The sequence below is a fragment of the Eriocheir sinensis genome, chromosome 32 (genome assembly GCF_024679095.1).
Source record: "Eriocheir sinensis breed Jianghai 21 chromosome 32, ASM2467909v1, whole genome shotgun sequence".
Classification (NCBI taxonomy): Eukaryota; Metazoa; Arthropoda; class Malacostraca; order Decapoda; family Varunidae; genus Eriocheir; species Eriocheir sinensis.
The window spans coordinates 14,888,470-14,890,969 of record NC_066540.1 but is presented as its reverse complement, the minus strand read 5'-3'; the positions used below and the strand labels follow the sequence as shown (position 1 = coordinate 14,890,969).

Sequence of the window (2,500 nt, the reverse complement as noted above, 5' to 3'; positions counted from 1 at the left end):
GGCGATTTTTCAGTCACCGCCGAGTGGCCTAAGACTACCCACATGCTGTCCTATCCACCCGGACTTTAGATTATCTTTCTAAATTAAGATCAAGGATGAGCTCTGAGGGGCAGCATAGCATAAGGGTATCTTGACACGTCTCCTCCCGAAATTGACCTCTCATTCGGCCACCTCTTTGGATTCTTTTTGGGAGCAGCGAGTAGCGGGATTTTTTTTATTATTGTATCCTTATTTTGTGCCCTTGAGCTGTCTCCTTTGTTGTAAAAAAAAGCCAAGCAGGATGGCGCCACTATAAAAACTTGCCTGCGCTGGAACGAGTTGGGGGCCGAATTTGAGGCACCACCAAGAAAGCCTACCGGTGCCATAGACGAAAAAAATATATATTCCTCCTCCTCTTCCTTCTCTTCTTCCTCCTCCTCCTCCTCCTCTTCTTCTGTTTCATATCCATTTTCATTTTCATTTTTTTTCATCTTCTATTTCCTCCTCTTCCTCTTCTGTCATGTTCTCTTCCTTTCTTTATTCTTGTTCTTGTTCTTCTTCTTCCATCTCCTCCTCCTTCTTCCTCCTCTTCCTCTCCTCCTCCCTCCTTCCCTTCATCTACTTTCCCTTTTCTCCTTCACCTGTCCTCACCTTTACCAAACACGTGTTGTCCCTTAATCAATCCTTCCCTCACCTTCCCTTAACTACCTCTGCTTCTAAATTCTCTTTTAATTAATTACCGCCACCTGAGTCCCCTTAATTAATCCCTCTCGCACCTTTCCTCGCAGGTATTTCAAGAACGGGGTCTAGAATATTACCTTGTTTTCCCTTTCTTTCGCTTCTCTCTCTCTTCCTCTTTTCCTCCTTTTTCTCCTCCTCTCCTCTCCCTCTCCTCCTTCCTCTCCACTTTTCTCTCCCTTCCTTCCTTTCCCTTTCTTCCTCTTCCCCTCCTTTCCTAACCTTACCTGTGTTTTCCTTAATTAATCCCTCCCTCAGCTCCCTCCCAGGTATTTTAGGCATGGGACAGTTTGGAGTTCAGAATCTTCCCTTCCCTTCCTTTCCTTCCTCTCTTCCTCGTTCTTCTTTTCCTTCCCTTCTTTCCTATTTACATTTTTTGCTTTTCTTCTTCGTCAAGTTTGCATATTTACTTTTTTTTTCTTTCGCTATCTTTCCTTCCCTTTTTCTTCCTTTCTTTCCTTTATTCCTTCCTTTATTTCTATTCCTCTCCCCAAATTCTTCCCTCTTTCTTACTTCCCTTCCTCCTTCCTTCCTTCCTCCATCCCTTCCCTTTCCCTCTCCTTCCTTCCTCTTTCTCTCTTTTCCTTCCCTTCCTTTCTTAATTAATGCCTGCTTCCCTAATTAGTCTTTCCTTTTCTGTCTATCTTTTCTCTCCCCTCCCTCTCTCTTCCTTCCTTCCTTCCCTTCCTTTTCCCTTTCCTTACCTTCCTTTCTTAATTAATGCCTGCTTCCCTAATTAGTCTTTCCTTTTCTGTCTATCTTTTCTCTCCCTTCCCTCTCTTTTCCTTCCTTCCTTCCTTCCCTTCCTTTTCCCTTTCCTTCCTCCCTCTTTCTTTCTTTTCCTTCCCTTTCCTTCGCTAATTAGTCTTTCCTTTCTTTCACCTATTCTGTCTTTATCCTTTCTCTCCCTTCTCTCTCTTCCTTCCTTCCCTTCCTTACTTTCCTTCACCTTCCCTCACAAGTATTTGAAGAACGTGAGCCTCAAATCTTACCCTTCTCTTCCTCTACGTTCCCTTCTCCTTCCCTGCCCTTCATTTTCCTCTTCATACCTTCATTTACCTTACCTACCTCACCTGTCCTCCCTTAATTACCCCTCCCTCACCTTTTTACCTTAGTCTGTCTTTCCTTCCTGTTTTCCTTCTCTTCCTTCTTCTCTTCCCTCTCTCCTTCCCTTCCTCGTCTCCTTTACATATGTCCTACTCTCTCTCTCTCTCTCTCTCTCTCTCTCTCTCTCTCTCTCTCTCTCTCTCTCTCTCTCTCTCTCTCTCTCTCTCTCTCTCTCTCTCTCTCTCTCTCTCTTTCCGTTTCTATATTTTTCCCTCCTTCCTCCATTCTTTCCTTCTTCCTTCTAAAATATTTCCCACGCATCCTTCTTTTCCTTCCTTTATTCCTTCCCTTCTTTCCTCTTTTCTTTCTTTACTTTTCCTTCTTCCTTCTCTTCCTTCCTCTCTTCCTTTTTTTCCTTCATTTCCTCGTCTATTTTACTTGTGTACTCTCTCTCTCTCTCTCTCTCTCTCTCTCTCTCTCTCTCTCTCTCTCTCTCTCTCTCTCTCTCTCTCTCTCTCTCTCTCTCTCTCTCTCTCTCTCTCTCTCTCTCTCTCTCTCTCTCTCTCTCTCTCTCTCTCTCTCTCTCTCTCCCCCCCTTCAATTCCATCTGCTTAACTTTCCCTTTCAATTTCCTTCCTTTTCTTTCTTTCCCTTCCTTTCTTTGCTAACCTTTGCTTCACCTTTCCCTTCTTCGTCACCTTTCTCTTCTTTATCTCTTCTCTCCCTTCTCTTTCTT

The 2,500-nt window shown here is 43.8% G+C and overlaps 1 protein-coding gene across 1 annotated transcript in view; it reads left to right on the top strand.

Moving 5' to 3' along the window:
- The window catches only part of LOC127006228 (glutamate receptor ionotropic, NMDA 2B-like), a 252,752-nt gene that overhangs the window by 178,550 nt on the left and 71,702 nt on the right, over positions 1-2,500 (top strand). The window lies entirely within an intron of this gene.